The sequence below is a fragment of the Abramis brama genome, assembly GCF_963993115.1.
Source record: "Abramis brama genome assembly, chromosome: 22".
NCBI lineage: Eukaryota > Metazoa > Chordata > Actinopteri > Cypriniformes > Leuciscidae > Abramis > Abramis brama.
In genome coordinates, this window is record NC_139984.1 from 1,076,433 (window position 1) to 1,102,202 (window position 25,770).

General features: G+C 41.0%; 1 protein-coding gene and 1 long non-coding RNA gene across 3 annotated transcripts in view; both read right to left on the reverse strand.

Moving 5' to 3' along the window:
- LOC311073327 (uncharacterized protein) overlaps positions 1-25,770 on the reverse strand; it is a 54,689-nt gene that overhangs the window by 25,492 nt on the left and 3,427 nt on the right. The window lies entirely within an intron of this gene.
- On the reverse strand, positions 996-4,594 carry LOC311073632. Its single transcript, XR_014604183.1, has 3 exons — positions 4,419-4,594; positions 1,803-4,236; positions 996-1,692 (listed from the first exon to the last, which is right to left on the reverse strand). It is a non-coding gene; the product is annotated as an uncharacterized lncRNA (long non-coding RNA).

Genomic DNA, 25,770 nt, shown 5'->3' on the forward strand with positions numbered 1-25,770 from the left:
CATTAACATGTTTATAAATAACTGAAAAAAGCACAAATGTCAGAGCATGTCAGAACACCTCCAGGGCCCAGAAAACAGCTCAGACTCCAGAGGGTTAAATGAGAGTCTTTACTCAAACGGGACCAGACAATGTGACAGAGTGATGTGTGTGCTTATATGCTGCCTGTGCTGATGAGATGATGATGTGCAGGTGATCATGAATGACGTGCGGGTGATTAGTATTCAGGTGATAGTGATCTCTGTGATTGGGTGATGGTGGAGCCTGACTGGTCCCTGACACCTGGCCACAACACTCGTATTGCATTTTAAAAATACATAAGTTTCAGACTGCATAACTTTACAGCTTTTAAGAAAGTGGAGGAATACAGCTTCAGCGCCATAAAGTCTGTTTGTGAACATTAGAGCACGTATATGCGTCTTTTTTAGGCGAGTTATTATTTTGATTGCTTTCGATTCCTTTAAAGACGACACTGCCAATTCAGTGAAGGTTTATCCATATCCTGTGTATTCAGAAATTAGGAAACCAGTTAGCTAACTTGGATGCTTAGAACTATTGAGGTAGTTGCTACATTACAGCCTCCTTTAGTGTATTAAGCACTAAGCAGAAAACAACAGGGCTTTTATTTGCAGGGCTGATAAAAAACAAAAGGTATTTGTTCACAATCAGCTATTAAACTGAAAAGCATCTTGTGTCATAAAAGTACAAAATAAATAGAATAAGTAAAAATAAAACTTGTTCATTAGGAGTGTTACAATTTGCTCCACTTAAAGTATATTTAAACATCCAAAGCTTAACCACAGAGGCATCAGAGCCAGTGTTAAATGTTAGAAGGGCTTTCCTAGATAAGGCTGTTGATGCCAAGGTACATGAGCGTTGACTGTCTGGACCTCACAACTCTGAATGTTACATTTGTGCAAGGACGAAGAGAGGCGAGAATCCATTTGTAGGAAAGTTTATTAAAAACCAAAAGCAAAGTATTCAAACTGAGGCCTAAATCAGAACCAGGAGCAGGACCATGAAACATGATTCAAAAAGCAGGAACATAACAGCTTTACAAACTAAAATAAAGACTAAAACACAGGATAACAAGAGGATAATTGTGACGGAGACTCAGACGAACTCGGGTTGAGATCCATGTGCAGTTTATTATGTAACTGGAGTGTCAACAAACAAACATGAGTGGGTCGAAGCAGCAGGTTTAACAGCAGCGTAGATAAAGCAGCAAATGTGGTCATAACAGGCAGGCAGTCAGGGCAGGCAGCAAACAATCATGGCAATCCAAAACAGAGCAGAGTCAAAGGCAGGCAGCAAACAATCACAGAGTAATCCAAAACAAGGCAGAGTCAAAAGGCAGGAAGTCCAAAACCAGTAAGGGTCAAAACCAGGCAAGATAAAGTACAAGAGGAAAAACAGTCAGAAATTTCAGCCGTGGCAAAACAAGACTTTGCACTGAGCTTGATGTGCTCAGGGCTTAAATAGTCTGCAAAATAGAGTTCAGGTGTGTATGTTGTTGGGAAATGTAGTCCGAAACTAATACTTAGGCGAGAGAGACCTCCGGTGGCGAATGGAAGGATTTTCAGGATTGGCATCTGTGACCCCGACGTCTGGGGTCCAGAAGCTCCCGCACTTGATATGCCTCTTCGCCTTCCACGATTAGTCGGGGGCTCAGGGGACTGCCCACTTCCTCCCCCCTTTCAGCAAGGATACATGGAAAGTGGGAGAGATGCGGTAAATAGAGGCCAGTTGAAGACAATAAGATACATGGGATATTTGTCTCAAGATTCTGAAAGAACCCACATACCTGGGACTGAGCTTTTTGCATGGCAAGCAGAGGCAAAGTTCCCGCATTGACAGCTATACCCATTGTCCTGGAGTGTAATTGGGGCTGGGACGCAGGTCAGCTTGTACCTTCTGTCTGTTGATGGCACGATGAAGATGGACGTGAGCTTGGTCCCATACCCTCTCACTTCTTTGAAGCCAGTTGTTGACAAACTGGTACATCAGAAGGTTCCCCTGACCAGGGAAATAAGGGGCGGTTGGAATCCCAGGACGCACTGGAACGGTCATGCCGGTAGAGGGCTTCTGAAGTGAATTTTGAGCATAATCTGCCCAGGGAAGGAAGCAATGCCAGTCCGATTGGTTCTTCTCAAGAATTGTGTAAGTTCTTGATTTAAGTGTTCAGTTTGACAATTAGACTGTGGATGATACCCAGACATGAGGCTTACATTGACATTGAGCTGGCGAAAAAAGGCAGTCCAAACACATAGTGGCACAGATGTTCTGCTGTTTCAAAGGCTGTAGGAAGCTTAGGTAGTGGTATCAGATGACAGGCCTTGGAAAATCGGTCAATAACCGTTAATATAACTGTGTTAACCAGGGACACTGGCAGGTCTGTGATGAAGTCAATGGCAATATGAGACCAGGGTCTCGTAGATTTCGTGGCACATAGGTCAAATCCGGAGGGCATTCTGGGTGAGGTGTGTCCTGAGTGTGAGCCTGTGTGATTTCTGTCATAATGTTCCATTGTACTGGGGCCAGGATTAGAGCTGTAGAAATGATGGGTTCTGGGGTAGGGTTTGAATGTCTGTGTCATGCTGGCGAGAGAGTGAGTCAGCTTTGATGTTCTTGGGTTATATGTGATGGTGAAATCAAAGCGAGTAAAAAATAATGCCCTCCTAGCCTGCCTGGGGTTTAACCTCTTAGCTGAAGATATTCAAGTTTTCGGTGATTGTTTAGAGGGGACCAAACATCCATCGTACTAACCGGTGTCACCACTCCTCAAAATCTGCCTTCATGGCCAATAGTTCACGATTGCCAACATCATAATTTCGTTCAGCAGGCATGAGTTTGCAAGAATAAAAAGCACACTGGTAAAGTTTGGGAGATGTACCTTGAAGCTGAGACAGAATAGTGCCGATTCCTGTGTTAGAGGCGTCCACTTCGACCACGAATGGTAGGCAAGGATCAGGGTGATGTAATATGGGTGCAGAGGCAAAGCGCTTCATTGAAGGACTGGATAGATGCGGTTGACTAACAGTGTGGTGTTTTCCCTTCAACATGGACGTGAGAGGAGCAGCGATGGAGCTAAAATTTCCTGATGAATCTTCTGTAAAAGTTTGCGAACCCCAGAAATCGCTGTAGTTCCTTCATTGTGGTGGGTTGTGGCCAATTCAGAACTGCTTGTATCTTATTGTCATCCATGGCTACCCCCTCAGAACTGATGATGTAACCCAAAAAGGAAATGGATGTCTGATGGAATTCACTTTTCCTCTTTTGCATACAATTGATTTTTGATTAGATGTTTCAGGACCGTTCTGATATGCTGGATGTGTTCCTCCAGCGTGTTGGAATAAATTAAGATATCCTCAATGTAAAAGATTAGCCATTGGTTTAACATGTCCCTGAATACATCATTCATGAAAGACTGGAAGACTGCTGGACTGTTGGAAAATCCGAACGGCATGACCTGGTATTCATAGTGCCCAATACTGGTTGAAAAAGCATTTTTTCATCCGTTGCTCTTATGGATGCGGATCAGGTTAAAGGCACTGCGAAGTTCGAGCTTAGTGAAATACTTGGCTGTTCTTAATTGTTCTAATGCTGCCAGCACTAGCGGTAATGGGTATCGTAAATTTACAGTTATATCATTGAGACGCCAGTAATCAATACAAGGGCGGATGCTGCCATCTTTCTTACTCACAAAGAAGAATCTGGCCGAGGCTGGTGAGGTCAATGGTCAAATGAAGCCCTTGGCCAGTTCCTCTTCGATGTATTCCTTTATTACTTTGGCCTCTGGCTCAGATAGGGGAAAGATTATTCCTCTAGGTGGTGTGATACCAGGTAACAGTTCAATGGAGCAATCACTGGAGCGATGAGGAGGTAGTTGTGTGGCTTTGGTCTTGCTAAAGACTTCAGCAAGGTCAGAATATTCGTTGGGCAGGTCAGGCACGTGAGTGTCATCATGGATGGTAGCACTTCTAATAAGACATGGAGCTACGGGTCTCAGACAGCTGGAGTGACAATAGGTCTCCCAAGAAGTGATTTGTTTCTCCTGCCAAAAAATCAAAGGATTGTGCTTCTGAAGCCAGGTAATCTGAGAAAGATGGGGTTGTGAAGGGAACGAATGAGGAAAAGCTTAGTCATTTCTGAGTGTAGAATCCCCACTTTCAGTGTAATGTCGATGGTGGTGAAGTGGACGCATCCGGTTCCTAGGGGACGTCCATCTAGCGCTGCTACTGCCCAGGGAGAATTGCATGGAATTATCTCATATCGTTGAGCTAGCTCCTCATCAATAAAGTTTCCTGCTGCACCAGAATCTATCAAGGCTTTTGTAGTAAAGCTATTTGTGGCAAACTTTATCGTTATAGGTATCTCAATGCATGATGTGCACTGACTTGGGAAAAAAGGAAGTACTCACCCTCTGAGCAGACTGTTGTGATTGTCGAGTGGGACAATTAGCTCTCAGGTGACCGGCTTGGCCACAATACAGACAGAGATGTTCCCTTATACAGCATTCACGTTCCTCCATAGAAAGATGAGTACGTCCGATTTGCATTGGTTCAGAATCATCTGAGGAGATGCTAGTTTGATGCAGCGACGTAAGGTTTCTGTTGGGTTGTCGAGAGCAAACAAGATTGTCAATACAGATCGCTAAATCAATGAATTGATCCAATGTTCTCCCCTCATCCCGATAGGCCAGCTCGGATTGTACCTCGATATTTAGTCCATTGTGGAACAGGAGTTTTAAAGTGTCATCAACCCAAACACTGTGCAGCTTAAGTCCAAAAAGTCAGAGCATAGTCCGCTGCGGTATTTCTGCACTCTTTCCTCTCTCGGGGTGTTCGAAAACATCCCGTAACCGCTAAATGAAGTAAGCAGACCCTGTTAAGACCAGACCGCTGTGGCCCACTCTAAAGCCTTCCTGGTGAGCAATGAGCATACAAGGGAGATCTTGCTTTCATCATTTGGGTATAACATGGATTGATGTGCTACGAACATTGAATAAACAAATCCTTTACATTTTACTAGTGTTCCGTCAAATATTTGGGGAAGGCCAAGCGAGGGTTAACGGTTATATTGCTCAGAGGTATGGGACTGGTTACCTGACTCGGTGGAGGCGTCTGAGGTGTGGGATCTGGGGCGGTCAATCGTAGGCTCTGCAATGTCTTTACCATTTCCTCCGTTAGCAAGTTGTTGATGTACAGCGAGCAGGTTAGCTTAAGCTGACACTTCGTTGAATAATTGCACGATGACTGCTGGATCTGTAGTTGGTAAAGTCTTCTGTAACTGAGACTCATTTATTATATAACTGGAGTGTTAACAAACAAACATGAGTAGGTCGAAGCACCAGGATTAACAGCAACGTTAATAAAGCAGCAAACATGGTCATAACAGGCAGGCGGTCAGGGCAGGCAGCAAACAATCACAGCAATCCAAAACAGAGCAGAGTCAAAGACAGGCAGTAAGGGTCATTACAAGTCCAAAAACGGCAATGGTCAAAACCAGGCAAGATAAAGTACAAGAGAAATACGCTCAGAAATGTAAGCCATGGCAAAACAAGAGGTGCTTCTTCTTCTTCTTCTTGTTTTTTAACGGCGGCTGGCAACCAGAGTATGGAACAGAGTTTTATATTCTATGTATCATCCCTGTCTCCCTAATAAAATCAAAGAATGCTTTACTATTTATTTCACTTGACCATTTTATTAAAACCTTAAAAATGAATTCTTGAATTCCATTTTTCTTCATTTCTCTTATCATATTGTTTCTTTCTTGTTCATTCTTGATACATTCAAGAATCACATGAGGTATTTGCACTGAGCTTGGGGTGCTCAGAGCTTAAATAGTCTGCAAAATGTATTTCAGGTGTGTGTGTAATCATTCCAGGTATGTGGGTTGCTGGGAAATGTAGTCCAAAATTAATATTCAGGCGAGAGAGACCTCTGGTGGCGAATGGAAGGATTTTCAGGATTGGCATCCATGACAGTAACGAGGAACACCTGAGACTGATTAATCACTATGGAAACAAACAAGAGGCTTGTTTGAGATGCGCCGCGCCTGAAATATAGGCGAGAGCAGGCGGCTACAGTGAGGGGAGGAGTGAGAAAAGTGCAGGCAAGCTGAACAGTTCTCTCTTCTCGTAGTGGATCAGACACCTACAAGATCAAAAGGATATCGCAGGATTCACACTCATGCGCTGTGTTGCTAATAAAATGGATGAAATTTAGTTATGTTGCTTTTATATGAAAATAAATGATACCCAAAGTCCTTGTTATTTAATTCTATTCAAAAGATGTGGTTATCAATCATTTTTACTTTAATACAGACATGCTTTTATATATTTTTTGAAATATGAAAATCATATATCCCAGAGCCTAATGTATCTACAGAAAAAAAGGCAAACAGGAAAGGGGAAACATTGCAACAAAGGGAACAGAAAATACACTTCAAAATAAAAGTGCATAAATACAACAAAGGACCACGAGATAGGGATCGTGACACTGAAAAAGTTGCAGCAAATTTTCAAATAGCTGCTATCTTTAATAATAAACCACAGTTTTGAGGTTTAAACAACTACATTCTCACCTGATAATCTCTTAAAACTGCATTGCGTGACAGAACAACAGTACCATGATAGCAATAGACTCGGGGCGGATCCCCCCTCCGGTCGGCAGCTCCGCTGTACTGCCAGACTCAATTCGGCCATATACACAAGATATGCCCCACCCCATTTTAGCCAGTCAACTACTTCATTTTACACATGTGGTTGATGAGCTGAGGCTGTGCCTTTCTTAACCACAAACGCCTTCTTTCCTCAGTTTTTTGCACTCTTCTCCTTAATTTTTTATAACTTTTGGCAGTCTGTAGAACTCCAAATGTTTTTCCCGGTGCGACCGATTAGTACAGCCCAAAACACGACAATAATTGACCATTTTCAGCAGCATTAATCAGCCAAATTTGTGAGTTCGGTTCAGTTCAGTGGCATTGTTTACGTTCAGTGCCGCCAATATGGCCGATGTAATGTGTATTCATGTAGTGTGTAACACAGCTCTAGTGAATGAAAACATCCTGCAAAGTTTTAAATCTGAAAGTGCGCCGTATATAAAGTTATTGTCTTCCAAAAGTAAGAGTTGACTGAGTCAATGAAATTAATAGTTTTTCAAACGAGTCATAAGCCATTTCATTGTGACGTCAAGACGAAACATTAGCATATTGCCCGCCCACTTATTGCGCGCGCAGACACCAGGGGAAACTCGAACCTCAAACCAGCAGCTGAACCCTGTGGACACTGGAGAGCATCATGTCCAGGAGACGCTGTGCTCTACAATGTGAAGGTAAAGCCAGTTTTTATTCACTGCCCAAGGACAAGCATGTGGACAATCAGAGGTTAAAGTTCATCTTTACCACGGTATCACAGCAGTATAATCCTAAACTTTTGCTGTGTTCCCTTTATTTCACTGACGACTGCTTCTCAAATCTCAGTTCAGTGCAGGATTCACAAAACGCTTGCTCTTGAAAGATGGTGTTCAAAATACTTAGATTTGAGTTTTATATTGTGTAGATCTCCTGCTAACTCACGTTATCACTGTCTTACTGAAATACTTCTGCTAATCAGCTGTGGGCCACTATTACCTAAAACTGTGTCTATTAACGCAGATTGTCTGTCGTTCTCACTACTTTGAGGAAAGATTAAGCATAGAGCAAGATTTTTTTTTACCAACGTTTATGTTACATCAGATCATTCACGCTAGAGCTCGGCTAATGTATTGCATGCATGTACTGTTATTGATACAGTTTCCACGTTCACCGCAGTATATTAGAAAAATACTCAGTAAATAAATGAGTACAAGTAAAATAATGGGTTTGTTGATGGATATGTACTTGCTGATGGTGAGGAATTACAGTTGCAACATCTCATAATGTCCCTCAAACTGAATAGTGTATCACTTAGAAACACTGAGTCCTGCTCGAGTCGTCCTTGCGATGGAGGTTCGGGTTGAATAACTTGCCAATGTTTCATCATCGGACTCACGCTCGCATTGATATGGTAAAATCGACGTCATTGTTCGTTACTGTCTTTGGTTTACGGTGTAGAAAGCAGGGGGCCCGACCAAGATAGCAGTGTGAACAGACAGAACTTTCGAGCTCTCAGCACCAAATTTTGTTAAATAGGATAGACCAGAATTTAGAATGATTTTTCGAGTTGAACAAAAGTGTACAGCATTTTGGCATAATCCCTTGCATCATAACGTCGATGTAAAATGCCCACATCTGCACATAAACGTCAAATTGCTGTTAGCAAAGCAGCGAACAATGATGGCATGTTGGATAATGCCGATCATAATTACGAAGACGGAATGATTCATGACCTGGGCAACGAAGAGGAATTTCCTCCACTTCCCATAAGTAAGCCTCCAATTGCCGGGAAACCCACTCTCTCCCAAACCAGTACGGACAATTTGAAGTCTGACTAAATTGTGGTTAAACTGGCTAATCTCATTAACACCCGAAGCGAAGCACTAGAAGAGATGGTTAAAGCTACACACGCAGAAATCAAGGATTTGAAAGAAAAGATGGGCAGTATTGAAAGGCTGACTTGCATGAATCATGTGACCAATCAGAGCAGAGTAGACAAATCACAATAGACTGGGTCATCTGTCCAATCAGAGCAGAGTAGACAAATCACAATAGACTGGGTCATCTGTCCAATCAGAGCAGAGTAGACAAATCACAGTAGACTGGGTCATCTGACCAATCAGAGCAGAGTAGACAAATCACAATTTGCTCTGTGCACAATATGGCGACCGTTGACGTTCGAACTTCAGTGTGTGGGCCAGTACTTCCGGTGATCTGACAGCGAGAGCGGGAGACAACAGCGACCAAGTTCCATTACCACAGAGATATTTTTTCACAATGAGTGATTTTAGGATTCAAGAGAGGCGACTTGCCTTTCAGGGGTGACAGCCTCAGAACATCGTTGTGTGCCGTTATGTACCGTTTCGTCACGTTACAACAGAGAAGTCAGCTTTCATGCATTCCCCGTTGACGCTGCGGTACGGGCTGAGTGGATGCAGAAGATGACTTCAACCCGACCACATTTTTAAATGCATATCATTTTCAGTGTATTTCACCTGTGCGTTTATATGCTTTCTATTACTGCATTTATTTTGTGCAAGTGAGATGAGTAAAGATCTGTTTCATAAATCATTATCTGTCTGGTGTTTATAAGCAGCACATGCAGTATTGTACTACGTGTAAAATATACACAAACTTACCTATATTAAATTGTATGTGGTACCTACAGTTATGTAAAATATGTGATGATAATATTGATCGAGCAATTGATGTAAGTAAGTAAAAATATATGCGCAGAATTGAGAAAATAGTATTTATGGAGATAAATTGTAGCCTATCACAGGGCAAACATGTGAATGTTCATGGTGCATTTCATGCAAACAACTTTAATCGTAGTTGTAACTCTATATTTACAGTAGGCATAATTGTCATTGCGTATGTGTATGCAGCATGAGTCAAATACAATCTTCTGTTCGTGAACAGTTGTATTTCATTCATTAATCTGACTATGCATCCGTGCACTTAATTGCCATTGGCTCGTGTGATAGTAATATGGATCTTAGTAGTATTTTAAGTGATAAGTGATTCTATAAACAACTATAAAAGATAATTTTCGGCTTTCTCTGGCTCCCTGCACCGGGCGTAATGCGAAACCGGAAGTGTCTACCCGCACACTCGCTGATCCAAAATCCAAAATGGCGTGCAATAGACTGGGCCATCTGTCCAATCAGAGCAGAGTAGACAAATCACAATAGACTGGGTCATCTGACCAATCAGAGCAGAGTAGACAAATCACAATAGACTGGGTCATCTGACCAGTCAGAGCAGAGTAGACCAATCACAATAGACTGGGCCATCTGTCCAATCAGAGCAGAGTAGACTAATCACAATAGACTGGGCCATCTGTCCAATCAGAGCAGAGTAGACTAATCACAATAGACTGGGCCATCTGTCCAATCAGAGCAGAGTAGACTAATCACAATAGACTGGGCCATCTGTCCAATCAGAGCAGAGTAGACTAATCACAATAGACTGGGCCATCTGTCCAATCAGAGCAGAGTAGACAAATCACAATAGACTGGGTCATCTGACCAATCAGAGCAGAGTAGACCAATCACAATAGACTGGGCCATCTGTCCAATCAGAGCAGAGTAGACTAATCACAATAGACTGGGCCATCTGTCCAATCAGAGCAGAGTAGACTAATCACAATAGACTGGGTTATCTGTCCAATCAGAGCAGAGTAGACTAATCACAATAGACTGAGTCATCTGTCCAATCAGAGCAGAGTAGACTAATTACAATAGACTGGGCCATCTGTCCAATCAGAGCAGAGTAGACTAATCACAATAGACTGAGTCATCTGTCCAATCAGAGCAGAGTAGACTAATTACAATAGACTGGGTTATCTGTCCAATCAGAGCAGAGTAGACTAATCACAATAGACTGAGTCATCTGTCCAATCAGAGCAGAGTAGACTAATTACAATAGACTGGGCCATCTGTCCAATCAGAGCAGAGTAGACTAATCACAATAGACTGAGTCATCTGACCAATCAGAGCAGAGTAGACTAATCACAATAGACTGGGCCATCTGTCCAATCAGAGCAGAGTAGACTAATCACCAATCAGAGCATGGTGAACATTTTTAGAATCCCGTTTTGTTAGTTATAACTTATATAAAGTCCAGTACAAATGTAACTGCCGCTCGTCACAACGGCTGTCACAGTTGCTAGGCGACAAAACCAGACCGTCCCATTAAGCAACTCCCGAGACACAGCTAGCAACAATTTGTTAGTTTCATTTTCCAAATAACCAGTGTTGGAATGTAACGACATACATTTACTCTGGATTAAAGTATAATTTTGAAGTACTTTAGATTGTTATTCAACTCCACTTCATCTCAGAGGCAAATGTTGTACTTTTTATGAAAAAATGACTTTTTACACATGGATATTAAATAATGATATTAGATATTGTTTAAAAAAATATGAGCAGTATATAATAGAAACACTAAAAATATGTCTTATAGATCAGGGATAGGCAACGTTTGGTCCTGGAGGGCCGCTGTCCTGCAGAGTTTAGCTCATAGGACAGTTTTGCATGTTAAAATATTTTATGGTTTGATTTTTGAGTAGCCTATGGGAGTTAATTTCTTTTATTCTTCCCTCTTTCTGAGAACATCTCAGTGACTGGCAGCCCACGCCCGAGTCAGCGCTGCAAACCTGTTGGTGGACAGTGGAAATATGCACTGATCCCAGATGATGTCCCGCCGGCAGAGGCCTTACCAGCGTCTCATCCAGGCTCTCCTGCTCCGCTCAATAACAGTCTACAGAAAAATGTTTTATTCCAATGTTATTATTATGTATACTGTTAATTTGAACTTTTATTTAGTTTTTCTTATCGTTCTTAAACGTAACTTATCTTGTAAATAGCTGTAAAAAGTAGGCTACTGTAAGTGAAAATGTATAGAACAATTTATTTAGTATCAAATGTACAAATTAATTGACATGACAAAAATAAATGTACAGAATCATTTATAACAGAATAATAAGTTATAACTTGCATTACAAAAATAAACAATGCACAGAAATTATTTTTGTTTCATTTACAAATTATATCTGGGCCTACATAAAAATAATGTATACGATTGTTTAATTTACAAATTTTAATTCACATAACCAAAAGTTTATTTCTCTACTAATCTGTCAAGAAGAGAAAACAATCTGTCCATTCTCTCCCTGCTCTCCTGTGATGTCCTGTGATCTCCTGTGATCTCCTGTGATGTCCTGTGATCTCCTGTGATGTCCTGTGATGTCCTGTGATCTCCTGTGATGTCCTGTGATCTCCTGTGATGTCCTGTGATGTCCTGTGATCTCCTGTGATGTCCTGTGATGTCCTGTGATCTCCTGTGATCTCCTGTGATGTCCTGTGATCTCCTGTGATGTCCTGTGATCTCCTGTGATCTCCTGTGATGTCCTGTGATCTCCTGTGATGTCCTGTGATGTCCTGTGATGTCCTGTGATCTCCTGTGATGTCCTGTGATGTCCTGTGATGTCCTGTGATGTCCTGTGATCTCCTGTGATCTCCTGTGATGTCCTGTGATCTCCTGTGATCTCCTGTGATCTCCTGTGATCTCCTGTGATCTCCTGTGATGTCCTGTGATCTCCTGTGATCTCCTGTGATCTCCTGTGATGTCCTGTGATGTCCTGTGATGTCCTGTGATCTCCTGTGATGTCCTGTGATGTCCTGTGATCTCCTGTGATGTCCTGTGATCTCCTGTGATCTCCTGTGATGTCCTGTGATGTCCTGTGATCTCCTGTGATGTCCTGTGATGTCCTGTGATCTCCTGTGATCTCCTGTGATGTCCTGTGATCTCCTGTGATGTCCTGTGATCTCCTGTGATCTCCTGTGATGTCCTGTGATCTCCTGTGATGTCCTGTGATCTCCTGTGATGTCCTGTGATGTCCTGTGATGTCCTGTGATCTCCTGTGATGTCCTGTGATGTCCTGTGATGTCCTGTGATCTCCTGTGATCTCCTGTGATGTCCTGTGATGTCCTGTGATCTCCTGTGATGTCCTGTGATCTCCTGTGATGTCCTGTGATGTCCTGTGATCTCCTGTGATGTCCTGTGATCTCCTGTGATGTCCTGTGATCTCCTGTGATGTCCTGTGATGTCCTGTGATCTCCTGTGATGTCCTGTGATCTCCTGTGATGTCCTGTGATGTCCTGTGATCTCATGTGATGTCCTGTGATCTCCTGTGATGTCCTGTGATGTCCTGTGATGTCCTGTGATCTCCTGTGATGTCCTGTGATGTCCTGTGATGTCCTGTGATCTCCTGTGATGTCCTGTGATGTCCTGTGATCTCCTGTGATCTCCTGTGATCTCTGTCTCTCTGAAACTTCATGTCCTCCCTGATTATCTGGATCAGCTCCTCCTCTCGGTCTCGTTTCTCTCGGCTGCTGCTGCTGTTCCTCGTTCTGTCCTTCGCGGCCGGGGAAAGAAGGACGGTGGGTTGCCAGGTCTGTGCAACAAAAGTAGCCCAAAAAGCCCATCGGCTCTTCTCCATCGGGCGGCCGAATTCTCCACTGGATTTTTGTGTCTAAGGGATGTTTTGGGGCTGTTGGAGCGCCGAAATCGTACTTACGGGGGTGGAAATCAACCCGCAGATTTTTTTTTACCCGTGGCTACAACTTAAAAATACTTAATAAGTGCTTCTGTGAGTACTTAACCTCATTAAAAAAAAAAAAAAACCCTTTCCCTTTAAAACCTCACTTATCGGGCTTATGCCACTCTGAATAATGCCTGAACTTCGTATTTTGAGCACTTCTTGCGTTGTTGTTGTTTCTGCCTCTTCATGATGACTCGCTTAATTTAGTCCTAATTTGTAAGTCGCTTTGGATAAAAGCGTCTGCTAAATGACTAAATGTAAATGTATTCCAATTCCGCGGGATAACCTCGGACTTGGCAACAATGACGGTAGGCCGCATTAGAAGGATCCTTCCTTAAACTTGGGACAGCCTTCGTCGCGCCGCTGTGACGGAATCGGCCTTCAAATGCGGCCTTCGGAGGATGCAGACCCTGAATTGGGACACAGCTTTAGAGAGACTGATCTGTGACCAGCTAGTAAGAGCGGTGCAGGTAAGCCTCAGTCCCCTGACCCATGCCAGAGCCACAGGTTCGAGTAGGACTGGAGAGGCTACATATGTTTTATTTACCGCAGCGTTACCTACATGGTGGCACCCGCCAGTCATAATAACATACAACTCTTTAATGTTGTGTTTTGCGCCATTGCTGTCAAACGAACCAAAATAGAATGCGCGATAAGGCTTTAGTCCTTATCAAATCGCAAAAGACTGTGATTTAATAAAACATGCAGTCTATTTGCTCTGAGTGTATCAAAATGAAGTGCTCACTTGATCAGCTGATCCATGTTCTCCATGTCTCGGTTGTCGGTTCACAGTGAATGAATGCAGAGTGAACTCCATCCATCTCTGCATGTACTGTGAAAGTTTAGTTTGCATTTGGGGACGTAGTGGGCAGAAGTTGTGCATTATTTTCACATTTGCATAGTTTCCAACATTTCACTAGATTTGTGATGAGAATTATATTATATTATATTATATTATATTATATTATATTAAGTGCTTTAAAATAACTGGTATTATATAACACATATAGTTTAAAGCGGCTTGTTCCTCAGTGCATAACTTCCATTTCACCGGTATATTCTTCATTTGTAAATGTTAGAAGCTTAAGGAAGTGAGTGAATCTCTGTTAAACTTCACAGATTTCCGTGAATGAGCTCCGAAACGGCGCGCAATAGAATAGGAGCTCAATAATTCGGACTAAAATATACATATTGCTAAAATATTTGTTGCTGGACAATAAATGTGCCATATGTAGAATTTTAAACCTACAAGTAAGTATATTTTTATGACAGCAGTAACTGTAAAGTGACTACTGTAATGTAATCAAATGTATTTAATTAGTCTGTGCTTTTGATTGTATTTATTTTTATTTTTAGTGTAGTGAATATCAAAATAAAATCATTATTTTTGTTTTTAGATTGCAATGTTACAAAGTTTGCACATAATATACCAGAGCCTACATGGTCACGTTCACTATGTTTGTTTTCATAGCCTTCAATATGAACATTGTTTGTAGGACAACATTGGGCAGGATGTGAAATTTAAAAAATGAAAAATTAAATACAGATTTTTTTTTTTTTTTTTTTTATCCAAGTAGAAAACTTAGAAAATCCTGAGAAAATACCGCCATTCAACCAAAAAATACAGAGATATGATTTTTTGGCCATATCGCCCAGCCCTAACTGTAGCATTAAATTATTATGAAACATTCATTTAGATTACAGTGTATTTGTTTTACAATATATGGCTATTACTGTCATAGGAGGAATAATAATAATTAGTATTATTAGGATTATTATTATATTTTAATTGTTTGGCTTCTTAACACACAAGTGAGACTGTAATGTAGACTGAGACACCGTATCACAACTAAAAAGAGATGCAAGTCCCCTTCAAAGTTCAGGTACAAGTAAATGCATACACTGAACATGGGTTGGAGCTCTTCATTTTGAACATGATCATTTTAAGGTGCCACTGGCTTACAAGAACTACTTAGAAAAATATCGTACAGGCAGAGCATTTTAATGTATTGCTAGTATGTTTAAACAAGTAAGGTATTAAACAAATTGACTTGAGTGCCAACTACACTGAAACAATCAATGATCCATTGAGGGGAAAAGAGATAGAGAGAGAGATAGCATTGCTAATCCTCTGATGGTCGAGGCCAAAGCAGGATTAGTTGAGTTCTGGGTGTAAAGCTCTCTTCAAAGCACTGGCTGAGTCCTGATGGTATAAATAGGGCTGCCGCATCTAAGCCACTTTCACGAGTTGCCTAATTTCATCCTGGACTGCTGCTGATTAAGGTTTGATGTTTAAGACTGACATTTTAAGACACAAAAGCCTTTATGGAATTTTTTTATTATTATTTATTCACTGAAAGTGGAGCTCTGAGTAACTGTTCATGCAAACATATACTGTCTCCGAAATCACTCACTCATTCACTTATTCACTATTCCCTAAACAGCAAATTACATTTGAGTCCACTGTATGGGAAATAAGTGAATGAAGTGAATTTGGACGCTGGCGTATTCTATCCGAGATCTGTAGATGTCGCAGAAACAGCTTCATTAAATGTACATTTTTCTTACATGTACCTTATTTTAGTAATGAATATTCATAATTATTATAATTACTTCATATTGTAATCATACATACCTCTTTGCCAGCCTTGTGGCTTCACGTATTCATTCCATCAAATTAGTTTGATTTGGGGGTGGGCGACATAGCCTCAAAATTATATCACATTTTTATTACATTTCTCACTTAAATGTTTGCTCACTGTTTGTGTTTTTACAATGGGGAAATTTTGTTGTTAAGATTTTACACAACACAAGGAAGCTTGATTTCAATCTTTGAATTAAATTGAAAAAAATTAGCAAAAATGTATACAAAATAATAAAGATACAAATAAAGAAAAAAGTTTTTTTAAATTACTTAAAAATAACACCACAGTCTTGTAGTTCTGACTTATTTTCAACCATATATCAATGTTGAAAGACAGTAATTGTTTACTGGGCAGTTACGATGCACTGATGGCCCGATTGTGCAAGTGACAATTCAGTGAGAGTGTGGTATCGCCTGCAGAGCTTGACGCTTGCCTTGTGCAACACATTTTGAGAGACGAGAGAGAGAAGACGCGGCAACACCGCTGAACACTCAAGCTTTTTGTGAAATTGCGTTTCGGAGAAAGTTTGGTTGTACTCGACGGTGTGTTTTTGCTTGTTGTGTTTCCACCTTTAACAGGTTTTTTTGCATATTTTGCTAAATATTGTGCTTTGTTGGAGGTCTATGAAGGTAAAAGAGTAGCAAAACTCGAGAGCACGTAGATGTGAATTTGAGAACTTGTACAATAAATATTCGTACTTTTACGCAAACATTTACACTCACAGCGCCAATGTAAAAACCTGTAAAATAAAAATCTGAAGTTGAATGTTGAAATTTGCACTCGCAGACAAATTTCAGTAGTCACAAACCTGTATTCTGAATTTGAAGCTGCAGATAAGTAGTAACAAATGTGTAAAATGCCATTCACAGAAATACAATGACAGACATAAACTTGTAATATATATTTGCATTTAATCTTCATATTCACAGTGCAACCTCAATTCGGCACTTGCAACTTCTCAAATCTGTCACTGCAATTTCAAATTTCGCGCCTTGACTTTTGCTAATCTATGTGTCCACTTACAATCGAAACAAAACATTGTGCTTTTGTAAAATAAAGAAAATAAACAGGGTGTGCGTTCTGCCTCTCCGTCTCTGTGAACTTTTTTTCTGGAGCACGTCTATAAACTTAAACAAAACTCAGCGAATACTATTCACCCAGGCATGGGCTATATATCTTTATAATCATTAAAGTGTGTACTTTTAAATTATTTAATTCAAAACGAAAACAAATATTCTCTATTTATGTAATCTGTATGAAAAGAGAGAGATGTCAGTCATTCTCATTCCAGCTCATTACAGCTCGTTATCTGCTAATGTGAACACGCCTACTGAGAGCGCGGGCAAACGCAAATGATCTGAGGCGATCCATGCAAACCTGTCAACGCCCACATCAGCTCGATAAAACTCATCAAGTTTAGTCCGATACATGTACTTTACGTCGTCTTGCGACGCTGTGAGGAATAATACTATCAATAATAATCCTGGAAAATTTACCTCAGAAGTGCGGTTTAGTTTCACTTCGAGGAGCAATGGATCCAGCGGAGGATAGTGCTAGAGAGTAAGTTCTTTATTCTTAAGTGCTTTGTTCTAATCGCGATGTGGAATAGTGTCTGTAAACCACAAAAAGACTGTTTTTATATGAATCGTAGTAGGCTAAACAACAGCGCGCATCTGTCCCGTTCATTCACACTCACACTTACATTAGTAAACATGTTATTTTTACATGAACACATCTACTAGTTTAGCTTTTACCAAACTATATTGCTATACTGAGATGAGTAAAAATCGGCTGAAATATGTTGAAATAAAATGTCTTTGTATAAGCAACGTATTAAACTGCAAATTAACATTTATATGCCCTAATATATCATAAAAACGATATGTTACAGACGAAATATAAAAGACAACATTTCGTTGACTAGTTTTGGATAGATTCTAAAGTTTTTACTGTAAAATAGACTACTGCCACATCAAATAAGCTTTTGTGCTCAAGCTTTTGTGAATTTCTGCTCATATGTTTCATATATAGTATGTTTTGTCAAAAATAAAGTAATCAACTAAGATGTTATTATAGTGTTTGTTCAAATGTAGGCTATATTCAAACTAATGAATCCTTAACTTTGAAATGCGTATGATAAAATGTATACTTTTCAAAAAGAAAGATTACACTTGAAATATTGTTGGAATTGTTGTTGATTGACATGAAAACTTTTTAATAAAATAGCAAAAATAGCTTCTCATTGAATTATTTATTATTGTTTTTTATTAGTGGCACATTTGGGGAGAGGATTTATTCCAAAACTTTCTGAAAATACAGTATGACAGAATTAACTGCACAATTACTAGAAATGTTTACCTTGGATATTATACAATTTGCATGCATACAAAATTTGTGGAAAAAGACAAAAAAAGATGTTTCCAAATCTAACTTTGAACCAATTCTGTAGAATTGCCCATATAGCCTATTTGAACAGGATTTGTTTCCAGGTATGACAATGTACTAAAAATGTGCTTTTGATTTAATTTGGATTTGGATTATATTGTTAACTATTTTCTAAATAAATTAAAAGCAATATATATATATTATTTCTTTTGTCCTCACATTCTTTCTAGTAGTTCCCTCTCAGTGACACACCTGAATGAAAGGCTCATTATGCAGCTCATTATGCGGGTCATTGTCTTCTCAGGTGTGAATCACAGCATTATTCATGATCATTCACGCCCCCACGCATATTGCCTCTCCAAACAAAAAGTGTCTAACAAAGTTTAAATCAATGTATTGTTTTATGTGAATGATTAGGCAGGATGATTTTCAGAACATTTTGAAAACTCTAGGCTACAACATCCATTATTCAGAAGCCTTGTGGACACATATTTAGTATGTGTTTTGTGGCTTTATTTCAGAAACTTTTATTTTTATTTTTTTGAATAACCATGCATAAACATTATTCTCTCAAAAATACAAACATGTACACACATGTTGCTCACATATTATGATTGCCCTGTTTGTGCTGAATAGAGTGTAATTACACCTTTGCCATTAATATGTTTATAAGCAACTGAAAAAAGCACAAATGTCAGGGCATGTCAGAACATCTTCAAGGACCCCAAAAACACCTTAGACCCCAGAGGGTTAAACAGCGATGAAGAATTAGATGCTGGGTGGGCTAGGGTGGGAGTTGATCTCTCTGAAGTTCATCCCTCGGCCGCTGGTGTCGCGGGCTCACACCCCTGGTCAGATTCGCTCTGGGGCTTCACTTCCGGGGCGATGGGGAGCGCTGTCCTCTGGCTCTGGCTCACTCATCGCGGCGGGTGGTCCCTCGACGTCTGTGGTGGGCTCTCACAAATTCTCTGTGGTCTAAGGTGGTAAATCTGGCTCTGGGTTTGGCTATGCTCTGATTCGGGGCCGGACACTCTCCAGACACCTAACGACGACCTCCCAGACCCTATGGTGTCTGGGAGGTCTATGCGGTGGTGAAAGTTCGCCCCGATCCAGAACAAGGCCTTCAGGGTCTCGTCGTCAAGTGGGCTGGTGACAGCAAGACGAAAAACACAGCAGTGAAGGATAGAAAATCGCGGCTCTCCTGAGCCACTGCAATAAATTGTTGTGCTCCGGTCATCTTTTACTAGTGCGTGCAGGCAGACGAAGACACAGAAGATAAAGGTTCCAACACAGTTTACTTATAATACAAACTGTCAGCGATCCATACTGGTAGTAGAATACACACGCATAGGTATAGCGGTGACCGGACAATGAGTGCAGGAGAAGGTGTTTTATAAATAGCAAACTCGAACAAGATAATTAATCAAACACAGATGAAACAAACAAACTAATAATGACAGGAGTCAAGGAGACAAACAAATGGTGGGAATCTGAACAAAGACGACGTATGACAAATGAGAACAAACTAAAAAGTCTAAAAACTAAGCTGAACTGAATGGTAACATCTACATTGCATGTATTTCATGTTTAACTCTCCTGTCCAAGCAGTGTATTGTACTCAGGTAATATATGATAAAGGGCACAGCGCCCTCAGACAACTGTTATGATTATATGAATACATTAGAATAATTGAGATACGAATATGCTTGTATCCTCAAAAAAATGCAGTCTTGTGAATGAATAATAATGCCATTGCACTGAATTAAAGGAAACACTTTACACATTAATCATGCCACATTTATATCAGGTCAGTGTGAGTGTTTACTGTTGATCAGTCCTCAACCTACAAACAAGAAAGAACAGCTCATTGTTCAACACTAGAGACGCAACTGTAGCTTGTAAACCAGTAAAACCAGACGACGCACAAAAACATACCGGGCGGACGAGACCATGTCTGACGAGACCACAGAGAGTTTCTGGGAGGAACATCAGAAGCAGAGAGGCACTCACCGGGGATCACAACATTTCCAATACGACAACTCCACCTCCATCAAGTCGTTCTGGTCTACCACTCGCCGGCCTCGGAAGAACACAGGACGCCGTGCTGATCATTCGCTGTTAGCCCGTGTCCCGAGCTCGGCTAATGCTAACGCGGCTGTCAGTCTCTGCAGCATTGCGGTCAACATCGGCCTTTTAAACATCCGCTCTCTCACGGGCAAGGGCCACCTCGTCCAGGATCTCCTGACGGACCGTAAGTTTGACATCTTTTGTCTGACTGAGACCTGGCAGCAGCCAAACGACTTCGCTCCCCTAAATGAAACCACTCCACCGGGGTTTGTTTACCAATCTGCACCTCTGTGTCTGGGAGAGGGGGCGGTCTCGCGGTAATATACCGTGAGAACTGGAAAGTTGTTCCCGTGAATGTGCCTGCCTGCCTCTCCTTTGAGGCCACTGTCTGTCAGCTCTCTGGACCTACTCCCACTGTTATTGCGACTCTCTATAGACCACCAAAACCAAACAAGGATTTCATCTCTGACTTTTCTGCATTTCTGTCTCATCTGACCACACTTTCATCTAATGTCATACTACTGGGAGATTTCAATATCCACATGGACAACCTCAACAACACTTTCACAAAAGATTTTACCTCTTGTATAGATAGCCTTGGATTTCAACAGTTTGTCAACTTTCCCACACACAATAAAGGACATATTCTGGACTTAATCTGTTGCTCAGGAATAACACCTACGGACTGCAAAACTGACTACCTCCCTTATACTGATCATCTGCTTCTTTCATTTAATGTCAATCTGTCTTTCAGTAAATCCAACCTACCACGTACTATTCATTTCCGTAAAATCAAGGACATCAACCTGAACAATCTCATAACTCATATCAATAACCTTCCCAGTGCAGATAGCCTTTCTACAACAGATGAGTTTCTCACACATTACAACACACACCTCCAAAACACTCTCAACACTCTGGCTCCACTCAAAACTCGATCTGTCACCTTCACTAACACAGCACCCTGGTTTACTCCCACACTCAGAAAACAAAAAGCAATAGGCCGCCGGCTGGAAAGACTCCATAGGAAAACTGGACTCACCATACACAAAGACATGTACACAACTCACATCCTCCAATACAAAGACTCCATCTCCAAAGCCAAATCCACCTACTACTCCCGGTTAATCAGCTCCAATGAAGGCAATTCCAAGGCTCTTTTCTCCCTCATCTCGAACATCACAAAACCCCCTGATTCACTTCCATCCCATCTCTATTCTTCTGACTTTTGCAATAAACTGTCATATTTTTTCACCACAAAAATCCAACACATTCACCAGGAACTTACTCCGTCAGTCTTAAGCCCATCCATTCCACCCTCATTCACTCCAACCCATCCATTTTCAACATTTACCCCTCCCTCTGTTAATCAAATTTCCACTCTTATCCAGAAATCAAATACCTCCTCCTGTCAACTAGACCCTCTCCCCACTTCTCTTGTTAAAGCTTCCACTCCTGCTCTTTCCCCCCTCATCACTAATATTATTCATGCCTCCCTCACCTCTGGTACTGTACCCCCCTCTCTGAAAACTGCTGCTGTCACTCCCATACTCAAGAAACCCGGTTCCGATCCCACTGACCTCAATAACTTCCGCCCCATCTCAAACCTTCCATTCATCTCCAAACTTCTTGAAAAAACTGTCGCTGCTCAACTCCAAACCCACCTTTCCTCCAATAACCTTTATGAACAATTTCAATCTGGCTTTCGCTCCCTCCATAGTACTGAAACGGCTCTTATCAAAATCACCAATGACCTCCTCCTTTCTGCTGACTCCGGTTCACTATCCATCCTCCTTCTGCTTGATCTCAGTGCAGCCTTTGACACCATTTCACATTCCATCCTTCTGGACAGACTCTCCTCCATCGGCATCACTGGCATTCCCCTCACCTGGTTCCGCTCCTACCTTTCCGACCGCTCCCAGTTTATTCAGCTAAAGTCCTTCACCTCTCATCCCTTCCCTCTCACTTCTGGTGTTCCTCAGGGTTCTGTCCTTGGCCCCTTGCTTTTTCTGATCTATCTTCTCCCCCTTGGTCACATCTTCAGGAAACACAACATTAATTTTCATTGCTATGCGGATGACACCCAGCTCTACATCTCCAGTAAACCCAACAGCACACTCCCACCCTCCTCCCTAACCAACTGCCTTCATGAAATAAAGTCCTGGTTCACCTCAAACTTCCTCAAACTTAACAGCAATAAAACTGAACTTCTACTCACTGGCACAAAATCCACCTTAAGTAAAATAAACAATCTCTCAATTTTCATTGACGGCTCCTCCATTTCCCCCTCCCCTCAGGTAAAGAGTCTGGGTGTCATCCTGGACAGCACCCTCAGCTTCACTGCACACATCAGTAACATCACCCGCTCAGCCTACTTTCACCTTAGGAACATTCACCGCCTACGCCCTTCTCTCACTCCTCTTTCCACTGCCGTTCTTGTCCATAGCCTTGTCACTTCCCGAATCGATTACTGTAACTCTCTCCTGTTTGGTCTCCCTCAAAAAACCCTCCATAAACTCCAACTTGTTCAGAATTCTGCTGCACGCATCATCACTCATACACCCTCCATCAAGCACATCACCCCAGTCCTCCAACAGCTACACTGGCTACCCATCACATACCGTATCCACTACAAAATCCTGCTCCTCACTTTCAAAGCCATCCATAACCTCGCCCCTCCATACCTGACTGACCTCATTCATATTGCCACACCTGCCCGCTCTCTCCGCTCCTCCTCCTCTCTCCATCTCATTGTCCCGCCAGCCCGCCTCGTCACCATGGGGAGTAGGGCCTTCAGCCGCTCTGCTCCCCAGCTCTGGAACACTCTCCCCCCTGACCTCCGTAACTCTGACTCACTGCCACACTTCAAATCCACACTCAAAACTCATCTGTTTAGACAAGCCTACTTACTCTGACCACTACTACATTATCCTCCTGTACTGCTTTTAACTGATGTATTTTAACCTGTTTTTATACTAGTTTTTACCCTAGTTACTTTTTAGTTTGTTTTAATGCACCTTCTTGTAAGGCGACCTTGAGTGTCCAGAAAGGCGCCAAATAAATAAAATGTATTATTATTATTATTATTATTAATCTGAGTTTAATAATGCCTTAAAAAAATTAATCATTATAACCTTATCCGTATAATTTAATTTAAATTAGAAATTAATCTATTTAATATTGTCTCTCTCTATATTAATAAGTTTAAGTAAAATCAAGTAATGATTCATGAAAAAAAAAGATAAACTGGAGCCAGCATGAGATACAGTAAATGTTAAAAGTAAGAATAAGAAACATCATCTCGTTTAAACTACGCTTTCTCTTCCAACTCGCCAGTCCTCTCAGCATTGGATTTTGGGAAATCGTACTTCAGTGAGTTTACATCCCATATGCAATCATAATCCGAGTGTATTATGGGTATAAACGATGTGACGAATGTGGGGAACTAAGCTGTTCACTCAGACACCAATTTGGACACCACTACAAAATGGCCGACACCCTGCATAGTGCACTATATAAGAGATGGGGAGACATTTCGAACACAGCAATTGGAGGTGGTTACACACACGCATCATTCCTGATGCTTTTAAAAGAAGGCTATGATAATTTCAGTTGCTTATACTGTATGTTGAGAATTGATTACACACGAGTGGAATCATACACATGGAGGAAGGCCAAGCTTTTAAACTCACACTTTCAGCACAACATCACCACATAGCAGAGATTGTAATACTAAGATGAACAAACAAATAAGCAGCAGGGTAACAGTAGTGTGTGGGACCTTATTATTTAAAAAAAATATTCATTTCTAATGTTAAACTTTAATTTATTATGTGCAAATAGATGGGCAGAAGACGGGTAATATAGCTTCTAATTGGCTGATTAAAACATCATCTGGCGAGATAGTTGGTGAGCAGGTGAAGATAAGCAACAAGCATCTGACTGGCTGAACACCAGTAAAACAGCATCTAACTAGCTGAAGACGAGTAATACAGCATCTGATTAGCTGATGATAGTAAGACGGCTATGAATGTCCAAAGATGTGTAACACGTATCTGGTTAGGGTTAACCCTAACCCTAACCCTAACCCTAACCCGACTGGTTAAAGACGAGAAAGACAGCAAATGAAAAACTTAAAGGGATAGTTCACTCAAAAATGAAAATTATAAAAAAAAAAGTCCTGGCTCTTCCAAGCTTTATAATGGGAATGAATGGAGGATGAGATTTTGAAGCCCAAGAAAGTGCATCCATCCATCATAAAAGATATCCTCACGGCTCTGCGGGGGGTTAATAAAGGCCTGACAGAGTAACCCTTGACCCCGACGCATTGAGCAAAACAAAACACCGGTCACGAATTAGAAGTTTAAAACAAGAATTTTTTAAGAGAAATGTCGAAGGATTTCGATGTAAGAGAAGAGGAGCTTGAGTTTGTTGCACAGCCCTATTTGCTTGAACCGCGAGAGACGGCAAAGTTACGTTACTCCAACATTGGGTCAAGGGTTACTCTTTTTTTGGCGTAAGTCGACTTGCGTAGGCCGTCTGCCGGAAGCTAGTTATTTTAGTTTGTAAAGTTTTAGATATGGATATTTTTCTTAAACTCATTGCTTTGCTTCAGAAGTCTTTATTAACCCCCTGGAGCCGTATGGAGTACTTAAATGATGAATGGATGATGCACTTTTTCAACAATTGGGTATAATTAATTGTGACGTGGAGGATTTTCCTCTTCTTTTTTTTTTTACTGAAATTGTAAAATATAGGTGAGATTATTGAATAGAGTTTTAGTGTGTAAACCTCTGGAAGTTCAGGTCAAACAGGATTACTGGGCAGTGCTGTATAAGATCAGTGATGCTCTTACAGAAATCCTGATCTCTGCAGATCTTCATCATTGAGGCTAGCACGTGCCTTAAACACACACACACACACACACACACACACACACACACAACATCCTGTCTTGATTAGCCAAAATGAGTACATTAGAGTGGAACATGATGCCATTGTGGCCTTGCTGCTGTCACACTCTTAACATGATGAACACATAATGTGCATTGCTACATGTGGAACACATGATTACAGACAGACAGACTTGTGCCTTTGCCTGCATGCACCCACTGGATTGGAATGAACTGAATTCATTCATTTGTTTTTTAGATTAAATGTTTTCCTTGTCTACTGTGATTTTGAATTCTCTCCTGATGACATGGTAGTTCAACATATGGTACTTTATTTACAGTTTCATTCATATAAAACTTTTAGTTGTTGTTTTTAGAGGTGTGACGAGACACTTATCTCACAAGACGAGACACGAGATTGGGTTCACGAGAACGAGACGACAAGATTTTTGCAAAATAGTTTATAGAAATCCTCAATGACAAAATTCATGACTGGAAAAACAGTCTGCAGGTGCATTTTGAAATGTTTTAACTAAT